The sequence below is a fragment of the Muscardinus avellanarius genome (assembly GCF_963383645.1).
Source record: "Muscardinus avellanarius genome assembly, chromosome: 1".
Taxonomy (NCBI): domain Eukaryota; kingdom Metazoa; phylum Chordata; class Mammalia; order Rodentia; family Gliridae; genus Muscardinus; species Muscardinus avellanarius.
The window spans coordinates 40,188,071-40,213,203 of record NC_137786.1 but is presented as its reverse complement, the minus strand read 5'-3'; positions in this window follow the sequence as shown (position 1 = coordinate 40,213,203).

Below are 25,133 nucleotides of genomic sequence, written 5' to 3'. Positions count from 1 at the left end.
TTGTGTAGATAAACATGCACACATCACCCAATTAGCTCTTACGCAATCCCCATCCTATTCCCTCCCCATCCCTCCTTCTCATGCTTGCCTTAGTTGGCTTAGTGATTGACTTTGATATGTTTAAGTACATCATGTGCTTTAAAGAGTTAACCTCTTCCCTTCTCCCATTACCTCATTTAGGTCGCTTTATTTGCTCCTCTATAGGATCTCCTTCTTCGTCTAGAGTTCCTCCTGTTACCCATCTCTCCCTACCTTTCGCATATTAGGGAAAGCATGTGTCTATACCTTTGATTCAACAACATCAACATATTTATTCACTGCTTAAAATTAAATGAGGGAGGGAGAAGAACAGAGGTTCACTAAGCAATTTCCTCTAAATAACAGTTGACAAATCACAATGATATGCTATTTAGAAGAATGGAATGATGCCATGAAAATGTTCAATAGACGCTGATCCCCATCCTAGTAAATTGACCTACATATTTATTTACTTTCAGCATTGCATGACAACCTTATTTCATTTTCTAAGCTATAAACTAATGGTTTGACAAATAAACTTTTAGAACATAAGTATTCTTGAGTATGAGTTTGCCTAGATTATGAGCTTGTGCTAAAGTCAGTGAACACCTGTATACAGATGGGAAACAATCAGTTATCAAAATGCTCCAGACCAACTCCTTTTATGAAGGAAAAAGGGCATCTTGTGATCACATTTTGACTACTTCATGGGATCTGAAATAAATTAAATAGACTGATCCTTATTTGTAATATAGGATGATTGAGAAGATTAGGCATTGCAGACCCAAAGCAATTATTATTTCCATTTAGTTATTAATTAGGAGACAAATTATGAGTGAACAAGGAAAAGGAGAATTGAGAAAGGAAGAATATAAGGAAAGAAAAGCAAAAAATGGCAGTGCTATTATAAGAGTGCATGTAAAAAAATCATTAAATTTCATCAAAAAAATCTTTAGAAGTCAATTTTTCTAAATGAACTAACAAACCACAATATTACGAAAACACATCAGATGAAATAAAATAAAATACAGTTAGATTTCAGAGATAACAAGCCCAAACCATTTCAGTGTTCATTGAGCTCCCCAGGTGAAAATAACTGTGTAATCTTATTACTTTGGGGAGAAAAAATACTTTATAATTGGAATTTATATGTGAATCAATAATATATCAAAAGCAGGATGCTTGATTCTAATTATAATTTACCATCAGAGTTTACATCAGTATTATCCTAACATTTCCAGGATGGCTTATTGTGCAAAATTCCACATTCTTATGAAAACCTGTAACAAAATAAATATGTCCTTGAATCATGGATCAAGAATTCTTAAAATTATATAAACAACATTTTTTGATTATTTATTGACATAATTAAATTATTCATTTTTGATTATTTATTGACATAATTAAATTATTCATGAACTATAATAAAACCATAAGTAATTTTAAAATTACAGACTTTTCTATCAGTCATAAAAACCTCTCAGACATCATTCTAAATTAATGTTAAGGTCTTTTGAGTAGATGAAAATGTTTTCCTGCTAAAAAAAAACAGTTTGTCATAGATTGCCCTCAGAAATGCTGGGAATGAAAGAAATAGCTTAGTATTTTTAAATTTTGTTCTTTTGGGAAGTGGTTATCAGATGTCTAGTAGATTTAATCATAGTGTCTTCCGGTGCTCCCTAATTTATTAAGCAGTTTTCCTAGCCCACACAAAGTTAGAAGCATTAGCTTCCTTAGATAATTCAAGAACGTTTGCATGTGTATTGTGCATAATACGTCACATATTGTGCCAGATCTTTGTTTATGGGAATATACTTGCCAGAAAGGGAAAGACTAGCTTATTATTATTTCTCTTTTTCTCCATTTTCAGTCTTTGGAACCACTTGGTTATCCTAAATCTAAAATTTATGAAACAGAAAGAGAATAAAATATTTGAAATTTTAAAGCAGCTGACTCTTTAAGAAATGACAGAAGTGACAGATACTCTGGCAAGGGCAAGTTTCTTCAGTAAGAGGAAGTTGTGGAGACAGTTTCATAAATGCAAAATTAAGATTTCAAATGATCTCGTTCCTTTGTGATTGTTATAGGAAGTTCATAGCAACCAAAACATTTTTCAAATGAATGGGATATAAGAAATGGTTAATTTCCTGTATCATAGGGGCAGTGTACTGTGGAAAAATGGAAGTATTTGTCACAAACTAGTTTGAATTCTTAAAAAAAAACCAGAAATTAACACATTCTATTTCTTATCCCATTATGTACCTAATTATTATTTATTTCTTATGTATTTCATTATTATTCTTTTAGATATCTTATGATTATTATATTATTATTATTATAAAATGAGATACTTTGATACAGCATTCAGTACTTCGGCTTGAAGAGAAAGGGCAAATAAGTATTATATTGTTTGATACTGAAAAACCATTGGTAGACTTCCCAGAGTGTCATTAAAAAGACAAAAAGGCATTTGAGGACTCCTCTGGGCTCAGTGGAACACTATGCCGTGATCCATAAGTAATGGCCAAAGGCTTGGGGGGAGGGGCCACTATCCTTTGCTAAGTTTTTGCCATTCCTGGTCTGGAACATTGCTGGTTTTTAATGAATGTTAAAAATTTTATGAGACAATCAGTATTTGTTATTAATAGCACAAGGATGAGAAAAATTAAATTTGGGGGGTTTCTTCTTACATTACTAATTGTGAATTTTTATGTTGTCTAAAAATTGTGATATTGGTGATGAAATAGAATAGTGCAATAAAAAATAACATGACCAAGAGCGTCTTTATGGAGAAAAACAATAATCTCTCCTACTATTCCTCCAGAATGTTTTCTTTTTACTACTGTGTGTTCACTAGCCCACCCTTTCCTTTGATTTCTCCTTCTTTCAGAATAGTATTATTTTCAGACATATCTTTAAAGCAGCCTAATGTGAGTTGATATATGCAGTATGGCAGTTCCAAGTTTATCAGAAAATGCTCAGTGGGAACTACCCCCTCACAAGTGCACCTCGGGTTCCTGGCAGCCAGAGGTTTTGGAAACCTGCCTTTTTTTTTTTCCTTGGGTAAACAGTGCCATTTCAAAAGACAAATACCACTGTAATTCCTGTTGAGTTAGGACACAGCCTTCATCATCTAACACACTATGATTTTATGAAAGCATACCTCAGACTCACAAGATAATATCTGAGTCAGCTGTCCCTACTTTTGTTTTGAATATAATTAAAAGCATGAAATGAATGCTTGTCACACATTCTGTCTCATTGAAAAAATATATAAATAAACACTGAGACAGAGAATTGTAAGATATGGCAAGTGGAAAAAACAATAGGTAATTTTACCCAGAGGGAAACTTGATTATTTGACATCCAGAAAATCAATTTAACTAAAAACCATATATTGAATATGCTAAATACTGAAAGGCCCGGATTAGTAGTGTGATAAGACATTAGGTGAATGCTTTTCAAAAAATCATAAGTGTATCTAATGGACTTGTATGCTAATATAATATTTTCCTAATTTTTTTTAGTTCATAACAGGAGAGTGTTTATAATGCTCCTGTTTAATAAAGATTATATCAGAACACAGGGATACATGGGGATACATGCAAGGATATATGTGGTAAATGTGACATAAAGTGCAATGGATTAGTTTGGCTGTTTGGAGGCTTTTAAAGTTAAAACATGGAAAGAAACCGCTTACTAAGCTAACCATCCCATGCCATATGCCAGAGACTATAATGATCTGCTCCAGCTGGGAGCACACAACTGGAACATCAACTCATGGGGATCAGTACGCCTGGTTAAGATTTTCATCGCCACCTGCAGTTTCCTAAGCCCCAACCTTCTCTGAACAAATCAAAGAGGAAAACAGCGATAATGTATCTTGGGACTCAAGAGCCCTGCATTTTTCAGGTCTCAATAGTTGCACAGATTCTTGAGACTGGACAAAGAATGCAGCATTCTGTGATTTAAAACTTTGATTGGGGAAGGAGTTCTGGGACCTAGAGATGACCCTTCCTATCAGAATAGCTTATTGAATAGGTCAGGAGTCTACTGAGGTGCTGCTGTCTGTGGCTGAGGAAAGCTGGTCCAAAATACAAAATTGGATACTTTCTTTTTTTTTTTTTTGAGCTGGAAATGGGTCTTATTGGGTTAAGGTACTGAGATTTTTAGTTTGTTAGTATAGCATAATCTACCCTATTCTAATATATGACATAAAAACTAGAATATTTAAATGATGTATAAAGCCGGGCGTGGTGGCGCACGCTTGTAATCCCCGCGCTTGGGAGGCAGAGACAGGAGGATCGCGCAGGTTCGAAGCCAGCCGCGCGCGCTGGCTTAGGAGACCCTGTTTCCAAATGAAAATGTAAAAATAGGTCTGGGAGTGTAGTCTGGAGGTAGAAGGGCTTCCAGGAACCCCAGTACCACCAAAAAAATAAAAAAATAAAAAAAATAAATGATGTATAAATATAAAATGTTTGTGCATATGTATATATAAGCATCTATGCATATGTATGTATATATGTACATATGCATAAGAATAAATTTATATAGGTACAGTTATGTGCATTAAAGATTGGGTACATTCTGAGAAATGTGTTATGACACTTTTAACAGAGAAAGAATATAAAAACTTAAAAGTTGTTTAATTTTTTGAGTAATGACTCAAATTCATTTTCAAAAACACGATTATTTGTAAAAAATAAAAATGGATTTGTGTAAGCTGGGTGTGGTGCCACACACTTGTAATCCCAGCTTTAGGAGGCTGGGAGGCTATTTAGGAGGCTGAGACATGAGGATCGCGGTTCGATGACAGTCTCACCTACTTAGTGAGGCCCTTTGCAACTCAGTGAGATACTGTTTCAAAATAAAGAATAAAAATAGGGCTGGGGGTGTAGCTAGGAGGTAGAATGCCCCTGGATTTCATCCCCAGTAGTACTGGGAAATACATATGTGTGTGTGTGTGTGTGTGTGTGTGTGTGTATGTATGTGTGTGTGTGTGTGTGTGTGTGTGTATGTATGTATGTGTGTGTGTGTGTGTGTATGTGTGTATAGACATGAAATACTTATATCAGTTAGATTAATTTTTTTTAATGGTGGTACTGGGGATGGAACCCTTCTAACTCTGGGCTACATTCCCAGACCTATTTTATATTTTTATTTGGAAACAGGGTCTCTTAAGCCAGCGCAGCTGGCTTCGAAACTGCGCAATCCTCCTGTCTCTGCCTCCCAAGCGCGGGGATTACAAGTGTGCGCCACCACGCCCAGCTTGATTAGATCAATTTTAAGAAAGGTAGGATAATACTTTTTTACAAATAATTACTTGTGGAGAATTTTCCTATTTCACTGTATAAATATTTCTGCCCAAGCAACTTCAAATTTATTATCATTTACCCACAACAAGCTATTTTAAGTTATTATTTTACAAGTTAAAAATTAATGAATGTTGTCATTATTCTGATTTGTGCTTCATATTTTATTATTTTATTACCATTCTGTCAAATGGTAGATGGTGAAATAACATAGGGTGTCTCCATTTCATTTATATTTAATATCACATTCAGAAGCAAAGATTTGCATTTTATTACTACAATATCACCAACTATACCCTGGTGGTTTTGTGCATCCTACAGTTTCCAGAATGGCGCACTAACCAAGATGCCAACTGCCTGCTGGTGGCAACATCAATGTCTCTTTCTTCTACTTCCACCAGAGTATTGAAATTTCGAGTTAGGCATGCCTGGCTTCTCATGTCCAGGGAGATTTGTTTTATCAGTGAATGCCTTTCCTAGAAAGGGAGGTGTGAGATGCATAATCTCTGAAAACCACTGGAGAGAGAAATGCAAGTTATGTCTGGTCATCTGGCAGACTTTCCCATGAAATACAGTAAGAATTGACTGTCCAGCGTGTTTCATACACTACTAGATGAGGCCATGGAAGATCTACCCAAATCCTCCCAATTGATTCTAGTTTAAATACTAAATGTGACTCATATTTCCTTTTAAAAACTGAAAATTTCAAGACAACTTCTGAGTCAAAGGGCACACTGAAGCATGACCTGCTGTCTTGGATTATAATTTTGATAACAGATAAGAACTCAGTAATGATCATGTTCATGGCTCCATTTGCCCTACTGATAGAAAGACTTGTTTTGATTCCCTTTTTCATTTTGTAAGAGTTTTATACAAGTTAAGATTATATAGTATGGAAATAATTATTTAAGAAAAAGGATAACAGTATTGTATGCTTACAAATTGTACAAAAATAACAAAAAAAATTGACTTCTAGGTACTGAAGCTTGATTATTTTTGTAGTAGTAGTAGTTCTGGGGATTGAACCAGTGGCATTCTGCCCCTGAGGTGCACCCTCCCCCACTAACAGCTCCATGCTGACTAGTTGACAACAGGGATTGTCTAACTCTCCAGCAAGTGTGTTAGTTTGAAGATGGTTGTCAGCAAAAAGAAAAGGGTCTCAGTTAATGACAAGGGAAATAAATAAGAGAAAAATCTTTCTGTGGATGCAGAGAAAAGCACATGAGCTGGAAAATCCAAGTGATCAAACCCAAACTTTCTATACTCGAGTCTTTCCTGTGGTGTATACAGTATTGCCTCTAATCAGGAGTCTGGGATTTGTGAACAGGTTCAGGTCTGGGAATTGCACGTGAGGCCTGGACTCCATTTTGTTGGCTTAAGTCAGTTCTCTGTTCATCAGTCAAAGTTCTGCTGTCATAACTAAGATCCACACACACCAGAATTGTGCAATACAAGGTCTGACATGGCTGCCTTCCCCCTCCTCCTCCCATAATGCAGGGACTGTGCTTCTGAGGAAGGGACCAACCTCGACTGGGCGTAGTATCCCCAAGAGAACATGCTAAGAAGACATGTAAACTGGAGACATGCTGCCAGAAGCATTGTGACTGTCATTATGCCAACCCACTGCTCTGTGACAGTGACAGGGGTAGGAAACAAATAGGAGAAAAATGTTTCTTTTTTCTTTTCCATCTTTTCAGTTGTTTCTATCACTTCCTAACAGTGATTCACTGAAAAGAGAAATGTGGTTTTCAGGGTTCCAAATCCAAGAATAGAAAGGACTAGGTTAGAGCTGAGAAACTGGTTTATTAATCAGCACAATGTCAGTGAGCAGATATACTATCTCACTGTCCTGGAATTAATTTATTCTTTTCACCTGTATTTTCCAACACTTATCATAGGGAAGGTACTCTAGGGAGATTAACGTATTGAACAAAATGGACAAAGTCTCTGCCTTTATACAGTTCCTTTTCTAGTGGGAAAAGTCCAATAATGGCAATTTAACAAGTAAAAAGTATATGTCAAATAATAAGTGCTATGAAGACAATAAAAGAGAAATTCCACAATGCTGTTTATAGGGATTCATAGCAAGTTACCTGGTTCTTCAGATTTTGCTCTCGATGGGCAATTGGTTCTATGTAACCATTTGTGTTACAGAGGACCAAGTCCTTAATTAGCTATTTGGCCACTTCACCTTGTACTGTTTCTTCATTCTACTACAAGTATATTCAAGAAAGTTTTGCTATTTTAAACTATTTAAAAAGTACAATTAATTTAAAATGTTCCATATATCCTCAGTGGTGAATATTTGCACCCCATTTCTGGCACCATTTTCTGTGATAAGATATTTTATTACAGGCCACAGAAACTAACTTAAGCAAAAGGAATATTCATAATATTTGCATATTTTTTTGTTTCATTGTAATTATACATCCCAGTTAGGTTTAAAGTGATAGGAACCTACATAAACACAGTAGTTGGTGTGTTTCCTATAGATCCCTCTCCTTCGCCTTTCCCAAGACATAATAGTGAGATTGGCAGTGATACTCTTATATATGGGCATAGCAGAATTTGAGATGTTTCCCTCATTCACAAGATTAAAGCGGAAGCTGACACTACCATACTGGAGAATACGGAAACTAAGAATCTCCATGGCATTTCGATACAGAAAGGATTTAATATTCTCATCCATGTGTCACGGCTGGATGAAATACATAAGCAAAATCATATCTTATTCTATTTTCACCCTTTTCAGGATTCAAAAACCCCAGGAGAGAAAGCATTCTGGTCATGTGTCCATATCTCGGTTCTCCTGGGGTGAAGAAAAGGGATTTTAAATAGGAGCCTCTGTCTCATTTCAGATTTCACGGGGGAGGACTGAGATTAGTGCAGTGTGCCACCAAGATAGCTCATAATCAGAGACGTCACTACCCAAAATAAAATTGGAAGGCTGTCAGATACGGGAAGTGGATGCACTAAGTAAAACATTACTAAAGCCAACTTCAGTTTTTAACTGTCATCTCTTATTAGGCTAAATAAACTCGGATCAACTTAGTTATTACTTTATGAATTTTAAAAACACACACTTATTATGTCTCTAAATTAATAATATAAAGACAGAAGTGCCATACTATTCTGTTGTACTAGATTTTTTTATCACATTTGACAAAACAATCCATACATTCAGTGATGTTAATGATTTAAAAAATATATCATTGTGGATCTTCAAATAAGGGATCATTTTCATGATATGTCTTATTTTGAAAGGAGGAAGAATTACTCCTTACCTAAACCAAATTCCCATATTCTTCAGCAACTAGTGACTAAATCTGAGGTTACACTTAGAAGTAACAAAAATGGGCATGGTGGTGTACACTTTTAATCTAGCATTTGGGAGGTGGAGACTGGAGGATCATGGTTCACGGATAGCCTCAGCTACTTAGTGAGACCCTTCACAACTCAGTGAGACCCTGTTTCAAAAAATAAAAAGACTAAAAAATAGGGCTGGGGGTGTAGCTCAGAGGTAGAATGCCCTGGGTTCCATCTCATGTACCACACACACACAAAAAAGTAACATAAATGTGTTTTGTTCTAATAAATCCAATCTTGATATTGTTATTGCTCCACCAGTGATGGAAGACCCTGTGGAGATCTGACTGCACGACCAACAGGTTATCTCCACATGGACTCCATGGCTTCTATGCCTTCCCAGTGGCTCTGCTGCAGGGGGAGTCATCATGTTGTCACAGCTGCCTGGTGATGTGCCTGTGGCAATTGTATATAGGAGTATGCTCATACATCATTTCACAACTGTGCTATGCTCTATAAATGCATTATCAGGCAATTTCGTCATTGTGCAAACATCGTAGAGCTTGCCCATCACTCCTAGGGCCAAGGTGAACAAAACAACAAGACTAAAGCAAACACAAGAGACAGAGATGAAATCAGGAGACACAGTAAATGGGTGAATGTGAGATGTGTGAAGCTGCTGCTAGTATCACATGACACACTGTCTGACAGTAAATATGTTTTAGTGAACAGAAAGAGGACAGTCCAAAATAATGACGAACATTATTGTACACTAAGCACATAAACCAGTAACATAGTTGTTTATTATCAGGATTAAGTATTATGTACTGTACATAATTGCATGTGCTTTACTTTCATATGACTAGCAGCACAATCGGTTTGTTTACATCAGTATCACCACAAATGTGTGATAATATGTTGTGAGAAAGTGTTGTAAATGCTATGACATCACTGGATGATAGGAACTTTTCATCTTCCTTATAATATTCTGAGAGCACCATCCTATGTGTCATTCCTTGTTTACTGGGACAGAGCGATATAGCTTATGACTGTGACTGTAAACATGAGTGAAGGTAGAACAGAGAAGGGAGCCATTTTCCTTAGTGTTAAGCTTTGTCATGAAGAAAATCATCAGTTCAGGTTCCTCTCTGCTTTGCGATTGCTAGCGAAATGGCTCTTTCAAGTCTTCTGTGACATCCAGGATAGGTGACAGTAGTCAGTGCTCACCACCAGCATCAGGCACTGCGGGGAACTAATAAATCACTGCGTCCATGCCTGCGTCCATGTCCTACTTTGGGGTTCACAACTTCTGGCCTCTTTCTTTGATATGTATTTTTCTAAGAAGCATATCAGATGTCTTCCTCCAAATGAGCCTTCCTCCATGGTTATTCATCAGTTTTCCAGATATTACTTACTAACTCTCCCAATGTGTATTATCACATCCAGAGTCACCACTTCTGTAGAAATTTAAAGGACTTTCATTAATTCATGAACCATAGTATCAATTATTTCAACTGAACTCTACAGCTAAGACTCCAGTTGCCTAAAGCTAGTTCTAGATCTGATATTCCATGATTCCGTATTTCTAACTCTTCAGATTATCCTTAGGAGAGCCAGTTTTCCTTATTTCCAAAATTTGTTCTTTCTGAGTTTAGTCAAGTTATGGTCTTGGATGAATAATTATATTTTACCCCTTAACCACTTTCCAGGCAGCAAATGAATAAGGGCTTTCATTCATGTATTACACTCATAAAAACCAAAATATAATCTATTTTTATTTCCTTAATTTCTAATGAGTTCCATATTAAGCTACCATTAAATATCTATTGGAAAGTCAACATTTTTTTGGTGGTACTGGGGTTCCTGGAAGCCCTTCTACCTCCAGACTACACTCCCAGACCTATTTTTACATTTTTATTTGGAAACAGAGTCTCCTAAACCAGCACGCGTGGCTGGCTTCGAACCTGTGCGATCCTCCTGTCTCTGCCTCCCAAGCGCGGGGATTACAAGTGTGCGCCACCACGCCCAGCCGGAAAGTCACATTTTAATCATATACATGGCATTTTTTTAATCCAAATTCTATTTAATGCCTACATAATAATTTATCAGTATCTCTTATCTCTCTGTTTTCTACTTTTTTTTTTTTTTTTTGCAGTACTGGGAATGGAACCCAGGGGCATTCTACATCCAAGCTACACCACCAGCCCTATTTTTAATTCTTTATTTTGAAACATGGTTTCACTGAGTTGCAAAGGGCCCCATAAGTAGCTGAGGCTGTCTGCAAATCATTATCTTCCTGTCTCAGCCTCTGGATGCTGGGGTTACAAGCATGCACCATCACACCCAGCTTCTAAATTTTTTTGTTAAATGCTCAAAACTAAAATCTAGGGTTATTTTCTCTTTTATTAAGTCACTTGACCAATTGTCAATTATAACATTGACTCAATAATTTCATCAATATTTTTGGTATAAAATGAAATGACCCTAGTTCTACAATGAAATATTTACATAGAAAATCTAAAAGAACATAGAATTGGAATATGCTGAATTTTTTCACCTGTTACAAGGATCCCCTTAAATATGTAGTCAGTTTTATTAAAAGCAAGAACTAAAATAATTATATAATTACTAATATATAATCATTTGCTGTTTTGCTTTCAAATTCTTATCTTGGAGGGGCAGAAAGTGCCTTCATAATTTCATTCATTCAAAAACAATTCATTGAATATGACTAGATGCAAGTCATTGTTCTAAGTGCTGGAAACACAGGAAATTTCATTTTATTGTGCAAGAGAGTCTACAAATACAGAAGTAAAATACTGAGCGTGTCACTTTGTTTCTCCTGCAGTAGAGAAAAAGAAAGCAGGAATTTGAGGAAGGAAATAACTAGAGGAGTTGACTGTTCTGTGTACAATGATCAGTGAAGGCTTCACTGGGAGAATCACCGAAGTTCATCTTTGGGGTGAGAGGAATCCTTTTCAGGCAGAAGGAATAGCATGCACTATGTTTTGATGTGGAATCATGCCTGTTGGGCTTGAAGAACAAGCTGATCTCTGTGGCGAGAGCAGAGTTTGGCGTAGTATAAGTTAGGTAGTGGTATCAGAGGTGTAACAGGGTTTAGAGAGGCATTGTCAAGACTGTGAGCCTTACTAAAATAATCACCCCAAGAGAGGACTGGGATTAGAGGAACAACCTGGCTGGTCTTCATTTGTCAAAATGCACTCTGGTTATAGTTCTTGAGTTTATATTAAAAGAAGGCAAAGTAGTAGGGAATGGAAAGACAGAATGTAGAGGAAATAGGAATTGCTGACAGACTGAATGTAAGGTAGAAGTGAAGCCAGACGTGGTGGCACATGCTTGTAATCCCAGTATTTGAGAATCTGAGACAGAATCATTGCCGGTTCAAGTCCAGCCTCAGCAATTTGTGAATCACTGTTTCCAAATAAGAACTAAAATTTGGCTGGGAGTGTAGCTTGGAGGTAGAAAGCCTCTTGACTCAGTCCCGAGTAGCCCTCAAAAAATTAGAAATAGAACAGAGAAGTCAAATATAAAGCCATATCTTTTATTGAATCTGAACTGGTAGAATATATGTTAGACTTACAATTTAGATTTTATAACAAGTATTTTTTTTAAAGGAAATAGGTTAAAATTTTCTGAAAACAAGTGCTGTTGATTAATATTTTTAAACAGAACATATTTTAATATAATTTTATTGATGCATTGTAATCACACATCATAGTGAAGTTCAGAGAGATAGAGATATAGATGATCAGAGCACTTGGCGAGCTTCCCTTCCCTACTCCTCCCCCTCCCTGTCATTCCTTGTATACGATATTGATATTGGCTTTGATAATTTTGAACATGTATATAGTGTCAATTGAACTGATTTGTTGGTCAAGTTTCCATCCCCCCATCTCTTTCCCTAGACCCCTCTATTGTTCTACAGGGACTTCTCCTCTATCTACAGCCCCGTTTATATCTCAGTTTATCCCTAGTTTCCACATATGAGAGAAAACATATGGCCCTTCACTTTCTGTGACTGGCTAATCTCACTTAACATAATATTCTGAAGAAAGTACATTTTGAAATATATATATATATATATATATATATATATATATATATATATATATATAATATTCTCACACTTACACAAAAATGAAAAATAACTCAATAATTTTCACAAGTATTGATAGGATAGATAGATTGATGAGTCAATCTGTGACTTCTTCAATGTGGGAAACAAATGCTAACTCTTACAAAGAAATTTATTAGACATATTCTGGGAAATATTACCTGTCAAAGTACTGAAAAGAAAAATATAACCTATTTCTCAGATCTAACTGAAGATATTTTAATTAAAGTACTATTTGCAGAGATATGGCCGAGTTCAGGGGGCCAATGTGCATGGTGACCAGCCATATTGAAACTCACCAAAGCAGGGAAGTCTTTACCACTCTTAAACTGGCAAAATAGGTATTGAATAGGTACAATCTATACCACTGATATTGCCACAGGAGCTGTGGCCATACAAACATGCCTTCGAAACCTAAGCTATGGTGAGGAAGGAGGAAGAAGGACATGGAGAATAAGATGCCATTCTTTTTCTCCTCCTGTCCTCTGTCTTGCTTTCCTTTGACTCAGAGTGGTGCTCATGTATAGGAGTCTTGGTGCATCAGTCCATAGCAGAGGAAGGGTGTCAGCCTCTGTGGAACTGCCAATGAAAAAAGGGAATGATGTTGAATCTGGAGAAACAAAAAAGAAAGGAAAATGTATAGCACAAAATTTCATATAATTTAGGGAAGACCTAAACATCAAGACATAATTGAGGGTTGCTATAAAATGCAAGTAGGAAAAGTGAAGATTGAATGTCTGTGTTGATATCCTGGAAATGAACATAGCTGCCGGTGCTCACTTTCTCACTTATTTGGTGCTAGAGAGTTCAGGTTCTGGGAGAATAACCTCCTTGACCCATCTTGAATCAAGTATTGGCCCTTGCAATGCGAGTGGGTCAGAAGCCAGTGAATGGGGTCCAGTTCTAACCCTGTGGAGTCAAAAAAGGGCTGTGCTTCAAAGAAAGAAATATTGGATAGAGAAAATTAATACCTGGCTCCCTCTGGCAATATCAAAATATTTTTATTATTTTTTGTTGCTATTTCTATTGTTGTTTTTGCCAAAACAGGAAGATAAGCTACTCTAAATGGACAATACAAGAATTGTTCCAGTCAGCATTCTCATGGCCATAACCTAAAGACCTGAGCATGTAACTTAGAAGAAACAAGATTTGTGTTCTTACAGTTTTGGGTTCAGTCCATGTGAGGCTGTGGTGGTGGGAGGTGGAGAGAGGAAGAGCTGTGCTCCTCACCTTATGGAGGCCAGAAGCAAGAGAGAGTACAGCGGGAGGAGGAACCATATAGAATCCCTAAGGGGACACCCCCAAGGATCCACCCACTTTGGCCATACCCACATTTGAATGGATTTATCCACTACCACTATTACAACCCTCATGAATCAGTCACATCAGCTCCAAACATTAATAAGTGAATTTTTAGGGGATTTTTTTATATCTAACTATGATATTCCATCTCTGGCCCCTAAAAAGCTCACACCCAGCTCAGAATGCAAAATATACTTAGTCTTCTCCAAGTATTTCTAAAGTCTTAACAGTTCCAGCATTGCTGAAAAGTCCCAAAGTCTGAAGTATCTATTGAGACTGAAGATGAGCTCCTTTTAGTCCCTGTACAAGACAATGAAGATCAAAATAAAAAGCAAGTTACATGCATCCAATATACAACGGCAAGGTATAAACATTTGCATTCTCAAAGGGAAGAATAGGAGCATAAAAATAAAGAATGAATCCAAAGCAGTAACAAAATCTATCAAGATAAGCTTTCGATCTTGCAGGTCCGCTTCCAGCATCCACAGCACATGGCTGTGAGAAGAGATCCCCAAAGGGCCTTGGCTGCCCTGCCCTTGCAGCCTGGATAATTGCAATGGGCTATTTCCTGCCTTTTCCAGCCTGGCGCCATGGCTCACAGCTAGCAGCTCATCATTCTCTGTCATTCCCATGTTTCTGGCATTTTTAAATCCCAGGTTTTTTTTTATTTTTATTGCAACCTTGGCTTCACCCTCACAGCTTCACCAGGTGCCCCACTGGGGCCTGTTTGCAGGGATTTTGACTCTGCCATGGGTTGCCTGGCTTTCCAGGCCTTCCTTTGAAATCTAGGAGGATGCCTCCATGCCCCCCCTTTTCCTACTAAAGTCAGCATTCCATGGGCTCCGAGTTGGGCTGTCAATAGAAAAGGTAGTCACATCCTCCTTAATCATCGCCACTGGGCCTTTTTCATCACAGCCTCTGAGCCCACTTCATCCAGGTGGCCCCAACTCCATCTGGGCTGCCCCTGACCCCAACTTCCTCTGTGTGGCTCCTGGTCCAAACTCCATCTTCCATCTCCATCATGGCCACTGTTGGCCCTGCCTCTATCATGGCCCTCACTTCCTCCTCCTTTTCTTCCAACTTCTTTCCTTCCATGACATCATCTCTCTGAACTCCAGTTTTACACATGCCTTTCTGGCCAAAATGAAAATCTATGAAGTCTCTCTGCTTTACTTTCGTCTCCCAAAATTTGAATGTAGACATCAATACTCATAATGCAGTTCAGATATTTTTTGTTTTGAGATTTCCTCCACCAGTTTATTTAGCCCATTGTCTTTAAATTTGGCATCACACAAATTCAGGACATCAACAATATTCAGATAAATTTTTTGTCAAAGTATAACACATGTGGATTCTACTACATTTCCATATGGAGTCCACTTTGCCCTTCCAAATCTCCTGAGCACATTCTCTCTGTCTGCCTTTCTAGCCACATTCTGGCCCTTCCAATTTCCTCTCAGAAACCAGTACCAAAGAGTCACAGTCCACATGGTCAGATAAAGCAGCAATCTCAGTTTTCTGGTATCATTTTATTTTCAGTTCAGCATTCTTACAGGTATAATCTAAAATACTGACCATCTTCCTGTTGTGGTGGTGCACACTTGTAATCCCAGCATTTGGGAGTCTGAGACAGGAGGATCGCAGTTCGCAAATAGCCTCAGCTACTTAGTGAGGCCCTTTGCAACTCACTGAGACCCTGTTTTAAAATAAAGAATAAAAAAATAGGGCCGGGGTGTACCTTGGAGGTAGAATGCCCCTGGGTTTCATCCCCAGTACTGCAAAATAAATAAATAAATAAATAAATAAATAAATAAATAAATAATTGACCATGTAACTTAAAGATGATTTATTTTCTTATGTTTGGGGGGTATAGTCCATGTGAGACCAAGGACTATGGAACTCAGAGCATGGTGGCAGGGAGTGGGAAGAGGGAGAGCTTGTAGATTGTGCTTCTCATATCATGGAGGCTAGATGCAAGACAGAGATAACAGGGGAGGAAGAGTCATAGATAATCTCCACAGCTTTACCCCCAGTGACCCACCTCCAACCGTACCCTCCAAGCCTGGGTCACCATGTAGATGAATCCAGTGGATTTATTCACTGCTGCGCTCACAGCTTTCATTATTCAATTACATCAGCTCCAAAGACTAATAAATAAACTCTTTAGGGGACATTTTGTGTCTAAATATAACATGTTTCATTTCTGAATTACAATGAGTTTAAAGTTTTAGCACTTTGTGGGACTTTTCTGTCCCTAATTCCATGTTGTTTCTTTTAATATTTTGAAAGCTTACAATAATCCTAAAAAGAGGAACTTTGAAGGGATTAGCATGCAATACTTGATGCTGTTGGGGGTAGTATAATAATGAATGCATAAACAAAACTTTGAAGCTGAGCATTGTGGCACATGCCTGTAATCCCAGCTGAGACAGGAGAACTATGATTCAAGACTGGCTTCAGCAACTTATCAAGACTCTCACAACTGTACTGAGACCCTGTTTAAAAAAATAAAATAAAGATAAAATAAAAGGAGCTGAGGCTATAGCTTGGAGATAGAATGTCTCTGGGTTCAATTCCCAGTAACTTCTCCCCACAACCACATACACACATAGACATATAATTTTGAACTATAAGGTTTTATCAATTGCTAGGGGAAAAAGAATCACAATGATTAAACACCTTTAACCCAATTTTTGAATTCTAATTGATTCAGAGGCAAAATACAATACAGTCTCATTTATAATAGTATGCAATTTTATGTCCAGACTTTTTCCATAATAACTTGCTAAAGAAATAGAGAAAGTTAGCTCTCAGGCTCAAAGTTGATCAAAGGACTCTTTGTTGGCAGCAGTATCTACCCCTTCTCTCTGAGACAATAGGTCATGAGGTTTGGCCTTGGCAGTGAAAGGTTAAAGGAGACTGAATTTTAAAATGGAAATTACAGTGGATCAGTTCAGTATTGCCAGATTATTAACCGCTTTTCATCTTGTTTATTATTTTATCTGGTAGCCTGACATTTAATAATTTTCAGTACCAAGAGACAAGTATATTTTAAAACCTATTTTATAGTTCTTGAGAAAATAGAAAGCCCAGAATTTTAGTTATGGGTACAGTTGATTTTGTAACCAGAATGAACATGAGGTAGCTCTGGCAAAGAAGAGGAATGTAAAAATTGTATATCAGTAAACTCTCCATCCTACAGTATAAAACAGAGGGGAAGTTAGTTTTAAAAACTTATGGTGATCTGGGCATGGTGGCGAACGCTTGTAATCCCAGAATTCGGGAGGCTGAAACTGAAGGATCACAGTTCGTGGACAGCCTGTTACTTAGTGAGGTAACAGTGAGGTAATTCACTCAGTGAGACCCTGTTTCAAAATAAAAAAAATAAGGCTGGGGGTGTTTCAAAATAAAAAAAATAAGGCTGGGGGTGTAACTCGAAGGTAGAATGCCCATGGGTTTCATCCCCAGTACTGAAAAATAAATAAATAAATAAATAAGTTAATTAATTAATTAATTAATAAACAAAAAATATGGTGAGTTTTAAGTGACATAGCAATAGGCCCAGCACAGAATAAGCCTGTAGTCTTGCTAGAAATTATACAACTAATATCACTCATATGCTATAGTAAAAGATTCAGATCTGTAATTATAATGTACCATGATAAACAGTGTAAGAGTAAAGTCTTTAGTGACTTATATTTGTTGCTCTAAAAACAAAAGAGAGGACACTGTATCAAACTGGAGGATTCATGAGGAGGATTTTTGTTCATTATTTCAAAAATATGTACACAGTTTCTATTTTGGGCCAACTTGCATTATATTAGTTTCAGCAGCAAACACAACAAGGACTTGCAACTCTTGTGGTGCTTCCTATTGGATTAAAAATAGTAAAATAAAAATAAACACACACATACAATGTGAAAAAATGAAAGAATACACACTGTTTAGGAAACAAAATAGGGAAACTGTAATGGGATGAAGTGAGGAGCCAAACTAAAGAGCATGTCACATATATATTTTCTATTTGGACCCATTCTCCATCCTTTTTCTTTTGACCCTTTTCTGTTCTCCTGCCCTGTCTTGGACATATGGAAAGATCTCTGACCTCTGCAGTTTTAGTTGGATTTGTTGAGAAAAAACCCCAGCAAGAGGTTGGAGGGAGAGAAGAGACTGTGGAGGGATTCCACTTTGATATTAAAATCTGTTCCTGCACTTGTTAAATTAGATAAAAATTGACTATTATTTTTATTTCTATAGTCTACAACTGCTGATGTCATTAATATATAATATAATCTGTATTTAAAAAATCTTAACAAGATTTTGAACATAGCTGGGTTTGGTGGCATATCCCTGTAATCCTAGCACTATCCTGTTTCAAAACAAAACAAAACAAACAAAAAAATATATATAAGGGGCTGAGACAGTGGGTCAAAGGTAGAATTTTCCCTTTTTATAAGATTAAAATAAAAAAAATTAACTCTGGATTTTTGTTCTTTAATAAAATAACCAGCCGGGCATGGTGGCACATGCTTGTAATCCCAGTACTTAGAAGGCTGTGAGACAGGAATCCAGATTCAAGGCCAGCCTCAGCTACTTAGTGAGGCCCTCCACAACTTACTGTGACCCCATTTCAAAATGCAGAATAAAAGACAGGGCTGGAGGTGGGCCTCGGAGGTAGAATGTCCCTTGTTTCAATCCCCAGCTACACACACAACACACACACACACACACACACACACACACACACACACACACACACAGTTTCACATTGTGGTAGAAGTAAATCTATTCATTTTAATAAACAAAATGCAAAATATGTTGAAGAAAACATCATAATATTACTGGAAAATATTTAATAATTATATGAGAAAGACCAGGGGAATCTACTGAGAAATACAAAACAAAAGTTAAATTATCGGTCATAGCAAAGAATAGCTTAAGAGAGCAAACAAAACATTTATCTGCTACATCCTCGGAATGTAAATGCCTTAAAATGGTAGAGATGATAAATTTACAGAAATGGTGCAACATATTGTATTAAAAAATGACATGGATTTCTATCTGCATATTCAAATTTCAAGACCTTCTAAGAAGATAGAAAATAAATGTTATCAATTTGGGGATGAAAATAGTTTTAATAAGTAAAGTAAGATAGAAAAACCAAGAAAATCCTCCAAGGAGTAAGTGCCGCAAAGACAAATGTTTTTCAGAGTACTTCATACTTAATAAATGAATTGAAAAAGGGTGCCCTGGGGCAATTTTTAAAGTATTTAGTTGAAAATTGGGTCCATTAAAAGCTGAAAATTTGGGACCCTCAGAAATCAGAGAAACAGTGAAAAAGTATACACATACTTTTTTTTTACTTTGTCAACAAAATAAAAATTGGCTATTGAAAAATGACTAATAAAATATTGCATTTTCTTTAATATGGAAAGAAAACTTTGGGAATGAAATAAAGACAAAGCTACAGACACAGGAATTTTTATTGCTTTTAAAGCAAATAAAGCATGCAGATATGTACAAAGGCTTGAATGGACTGGAAAACATTTTAATATAATATAAATTAGCAAATAAAATTCAATAAAAGAAACATCAAATTACCCAATAATTGTAATAAAACAAAAAGAAAATAAAAACACAGTTAAGGATATTCTTAAATAAGCACATAAATTCTACATAAATGCTGATAGATTTGTCACTTAATGAAATATGAAGTGTTACAGAGCAGAGACATAAAATAAAGCTTTCAGATCTTCGTCTATGAAAAGGTGGCATAACCAAAGCTGGCTAAAATTACAAATAGTAATTTTAAAAATTGACATAATTTTTATCATCCAACAATGTAGTAAACTAATGATCTAGTGTACATAAAATTTAATTTATAAAAAAGAATTGTTGGTCATATGTGCTGAGAAAGTAGAAATAATTATAAAATTTTTTTATTTAACAGGTGTTAAAGTGATTTTGAAGAACAAATATATTTTACTTTCATGTATTCAAATTTATCATTATGTCACATATGGCTTCTTGTGATAATTTGGTAGGAACTCAATACTATAAAATTATATGCATGGTACATATTTTATTCATAAAAGATTCAAAATAAAACACACATTTTATATGTGATATTAAATAGCTAACAAATGCATAACCATTAGGAACTCAATGAATATGTGAAATTGGTTCATTCTTATTAGTGATTGAGGAAATCCAATTAAAAGTAAAACAGTCCTTATTTCTTGTTCATTTTAAATTGAAAAAGATTGCTCATATCTTATATTGGTACAAGGATATAAAACAGAAAACCTCATGTAATTCTCAGCAGAACTAGGCATTTGCATAGGCTTTGGAGGGCAAACTGATAGCACTATTAAAAGCAAATGTACACATAACTTTAGTAATTCCCTTTACTTGGAATATTTTTTATCCAGATATATTTTTTGCATGTACACAAGAGTGTAACAAAGACACTAATTGCAGCATTGCTTGGAATAGCATAAAAATTAAAAAACAAACCACCTCAAATTTCCATTATTAAAGGCGATATTAAATAAATTATGGTCTATTCATTCTACAAAACCAAGGCAAGAATTACAGAAACAATGCTATAATTTCTGTCATGGTAATATCTTCAAGGTATATTTTTAAACATTCCATTCAAGGGCTGACACAAGATGTCTATTAAGCTTTTGGCTATGGAAAATGATAAAAGTCTATATATGCACGCATGTAACTTTAGAGTAAGAAGTCTGGAAAGACAGATTGGTGCCAGCAGGACCAGGAGGCAGTGGAAGTGCTGAGATGCTGCGGGATACTCTATAATTTTGCAGTATTCAAGTTTTTGACAAAAATAAGGTATCATTGGATGCATAATTAAAAAAACAACTAATGAAGGAATGATGCATTTTGATTTTGGAGAGCAAGGCTCAATGTTGTGGCGCCAGTTCTTCCTAAATAATACCTATAGGCTATGCAATACCAATTTAATTGCAAAGTGGCAAAAATTATAAAAATTAATTTTACATGTATCTGTAAAAAATAAATATGTCCAATATGTGCACAAAAGCACACGTACTCTCTCTCTCTCTTGACATTGACTCTTGTTACTATATTTGCAAATGTTAAATTGAAAATTTTATTATTTAAAATTAAAATACTTTTAATTCAGAGGGTGCTAGGAATTATTATATATTTATTAAAATTTCTCCGTTGAATAATTGATTCATGGCAATTTTTCCTTTAGAACAATTGCCTTTTATTCATGTAAAAGCTTTTTACTTTATATAAGACCTTTAAATACATAGTGCTTTTTATATTATATATAATATATAAAATATTTACATATTATAACTATATGTATAACTTTTATTTATATGAAGAATAATCAACTATATAAAAATCTTTTTACATATGAAAGACACCAATTGTTTTTATGGCGTGTTTTGACATTTCTCTTTCTGTGTCTTTAAATATGCATATTCCCTTTTAGAACAGAAGCTTTAACTTTGTCTGTATCATTGAATGCACGCTATATTTTTATCTTTTTTTGTTTTGCCATCATAATTTGCAACTTTCCCAGTGCTTGAATTTGTAAACATTTATCTACATTTTTAACTAACTTAGCTTTAGAGTTTAGATTTAGAAATAATGTGAGATTACATTCTACCTTCTTTCTTTCTTAAGTTGCTTCTTAAAAATACTAGCACCATTAAATATACAACATACCCTTGACTCATTGATGTAAAATGACAGCTTTGAGCTGTGATCAATACTAAAATATGTTTCTAGTTCTCATTCTATTGCATTGACTCATCTGTTGTTTTTTTTTTTTCTGTGCTCAGGATTACCCTATGCAGCTCTAGTGTTTATAATACCTTCTCATGATTTTTTAAGGGCATAGCTTACTATTTAATAAAATGATCAATCCAAATAAGCCTGGAAAACATGTAAAACATTGTGTCTTGTTTGACCTTCAAGGAAAGAAAAAAAAGTAAGTCACACAATTTTGTTTGAAACTTAAAAATCAATATGAGAGAAACCACCATATTTATAAAATTAAGTCTTTACATTATAGACAAAAATATATCCCAATTTATTTAAATGTACTTCATGCTGTTTATTAAAATCTTCTCTTCTCTTCTCTTCCCTTCCCTTCCCTTCTCTTCTCTTCTCTTCTCTTCTCTTCTCTTCTCTTCTCTTCTCTTCTCTTCTCTTCTCTCTTCTCTTCCCTTCTCTTCTCTTCTCTCTTCTCTTCTCTCTTCTTGTGTGCATTACTGGGGATTGAACCCAGTGAGTTCTACCTCTAAGGTACACCACCAGTCTAATATCTATATATATCAGGTCTGGGAATGAAACCCAGCGGCATTCCACTTCCAAGCTACACCCCCTGCCCTATTTTTCATTCTTTATTTTGAAACGGGGTTTCACTAAGTTACGGAGGGCCTTACTAAGTAGCTGAGGCTGTCTGTAAACCGCGATCCTCCTATCTCAGCCTCCCGAATGTTAGAATTACAAGCATGAGCCACCAATCTTGGCTTATACTTTTTGCTTTGAAACAGGATCTCACTAGGTTGATGAGGCTCTCCTTGAGCCAGCAGTTCTTCTGTGTTAGCCCCCCAAATACTGAGATTACAGGCTGAACTATCACTCTCAGCTAAAATTGGTGTTTCTTAAACTATGAATCTCATACATTTCTTGTTAAGCATATTACCATGTCATTTTCATTTTTAGTTGCAATTGTGAAAATAAAATTGTTCTTTGTATTTTCTTACTGGTTACCGCTGATGCTTAGTAAAAACATCCCTTTTTGAATGTGTACTTTAGCCAAATATCTAAATTCTATTATTTATTATGATGGTAATCCAGTTGATTCTTTTGGGCTTTCAGGGAGACAATATTATTGATTGAAAATAACATGCATTACAGAAATGCTGGGTTTGAATGTCTTGTTCTGACTTTAATAGCCCTGGTGTTTCACATTAAGCATGATGTCGGTAGTTGCTTTCCAGATAGATAATCAAATTTGCCTGTGTATAAGATACACTGAGTCTGTGAGGCAGCTGAATTTGAACTATTTTTTCACTGTTTCATTGTTCTCTTCAACAGAGACAGGTCTTTTGACTTTATTTTTTTTACATGTGAAATATATGTTTTAACATACTCATCTGTCCTACTAAAAAAAGACTTCAGTGTTTTATCCCTTAAACCTTTAAATCCCACAGAGAATTTTCCAATAAGCTGTCAAACTTTAAGTCACTCATCTATCTTTTTTGTCTCATTTCACATGTGCTTTCGTCTGCTGCATGGGGATTTTATTTTAGATTCATATTAATCTTCTGCTGCTGTCTGCAATTTGATCTTAAGCAGAGTATTAAAGGAGACAGGGAACATTTTAAGAGATGTACAATTCTTACTTGCGCCGAACCGCAGTCATTACAACTATCGATGAGACATTCTCATGAAATAAATTCATAATTGATCATCTCTCATGAGACCTCAGAAATCAGATTCCTCTGAATTATGAAGCTTTTTTTTTAACATCATGGACATCTAATGTCAGAGAGTCAAACATGATAGGAGCCCTATTTCTAACATGACTTTGAAGAACATACTCTTATTTAGCCCAGTGGATTTCAGCCCAAGATCGTTTATGAATGAAGAGACAGGGAAACATGCTAAGCATTTTCCCTCAAGTTCCAAGCTTCTCTGTCTTCTCTTTCTTTTACTCTCATTGTTTTTTTCTTTTCTCTCACTCTATCCCACTCTTCTTGCAAGTTCTCTCTTCTTCCTCAGGAAACTTATTATGTAAGTCCACATTTTATTTATTTATTTTTTTAATTTGGAAACAGGGTCTTCCTAGGCTGCTGAGAGTCTTGCTAAGATATTGAGGCTGGTATTAAACCTGGGATCCTTCCGTCTCAGCATCCCAAGTACTGAGATTACTAGCATGTGCCACCATGTCTGGCATAAATCCACATTTTAAACAATTTTAAATGAACATTCTGATAGTGAAGAAATTTGACTTTTTATATTGCTGATAGCTTTATGTTAGTACCCTAATGTAATAGACACATTCACAAATTTAAAAAATAACGTATTTTCTTTCTTCTTCTTCTTCTTCTTCTTCTTCTTCTTCTTCTTCTTCTTCTTCTTCTTCTTCTTCTTCTTCTTTTTAAGCGGGTCTGGGGATGGAACCCAGGGGCATTTGACCTCAAAGCTATATCCCCTGCCCTATTTTTTTATTCTTTATTTTGAAACAGGGTCTCACTAAGTTGTGGGGGGCCTCACTAAGTAGCTGAGGCTGTCTGCAAACCGCGATCCTCTGGTCTCAGCCTCCCGAATGCTGGGATTACAGGCATTTCTGAGAATTAGACTGAACAAAATATGACCTAAAAGCTACCCTAAAAGCAGCTGACTTCATGATCCTTTTTAGACATTTCTTGGTTCTATTTTTCAGATTTTGTTTTCAGTAATTCTCTCATATTTAATGCAGACATCAAAGCTCAGAAAAAAACTTCTTACTGAAATAACTGCCTTGTCATAATTACGAATAAGTTGAAATGGAACAAAGAGAGGGATTGGCTAAAAGAGAAACTTACTTCAACTCAGTCAGCCTAACGTTTTAGATGGCATATTTTTACGTTATTATAAAATTTAAAATTTATGTTAAAATATACATTTTCACACTCATGACTGAAAATAGAGGGATTGGGAAAGCACGCAGAATGGGAGCAAGCAGAGAGCTGTCTTTAGTCTAATAGAGAAAAGCTGCCTGGAAACTTGGGCCTGTCTTCAGCGGAACTCCTCTTTGGGCAGTGTTTGTTTTGATTCATCTGTGGCTTCCTTCAGGCCCTGGTACCTGGTATCCTCATCTCACCTCTTGGAGTTCCAAGGTCCCTCGTGGAAGACAGCAGAGTTCTATATTGTTTATATTTTCCCTATTTCTTAGCATCCAGATCTGGCCATCTATACTTATTTCCTGGGGTTGTGGATTTTGATTAGTTGCAAACAGATGGCGTCTGAGTCAGGACTGAGCTCACTGGAAAAGGAGATTTCGCATG